Source organism: Phycodurus eques, chromosome 14 (genome assembly GCF_024500275.1).
Source record: "Phycodurus eques isolate BA_2022a chromosome 14, UOR_Pequ_1.1, whole genome shotgun sequence".
NCBI lineage: Eukaryota > Metazoa > Chordata > Actinopteri > Syngnathiformes > Syngnathidae > Phycodurus > Phycodurus eques.
The window spans coordinates 13,951,799-13,952,514 of NC_084538.1; positions in this window are offsets into that span (position 1 = coordinate 13,951,799).

Sequence of the window (716 nt, forward strand, 5' to 3'; positions counted from 1 at the left end):
CATGCCGTGAAAGTTGAAGGCGAGGGGGAGAGAGAGAGAGAGCGAGAGAGAGAGAGAGAGAGAGAGAGAGAGAGAGAGAGAGAGAGAGAGAGAGAGAGAGATGGTGCTGCCGGATTCCTCTGAACTTATATGTGGTGTGTGCAGGGCGAATCCGGAAGGCAGAACCGACGGTTCGAAAGATGTATCCCGCTTCCTCCGTCTCCTCCTCCTCCGCATCCATCATCATCATCTGTGTGCCAGAATACAAGGTTTTGGCACTTGGGAGCATCAGCTCTTGTGTGTGTGTGTGTGTGTGTGTGTGTGTGTGTGTGTGTGTGTGTGCGTGCGTGTGCGGCCCTCCGCCAAAAGTCACCAACCAATCAACAGTGGATCCCATGCACAGTGCGTGGAGTCCATAAGCACGACGAAGGCCAGTTAAAGTCGAGTTGGGAGAGCTCGAGATTGATGGATAGAGAGGGAGTGAGCGAGAGAGACGCCTACTGACTAGTTGCCTTGTGCTGCGTGCGCCTGCTTAGAACACTCCAATGACCCAAAGCATGCTGGGATAAACAGCACTGATGTAACCTGGCATTGAGCTTCAAGACATTTATAAGATATTCATAAGATATGTTTTTTTTTTTAAACACAGCCACGCACATGCACACAGCTTATTTTTGGACAGAGGTGATGCTGGTGCTTACTTGGTCAAAGTGCAGTGGGACCTCTTAAGTCACAGG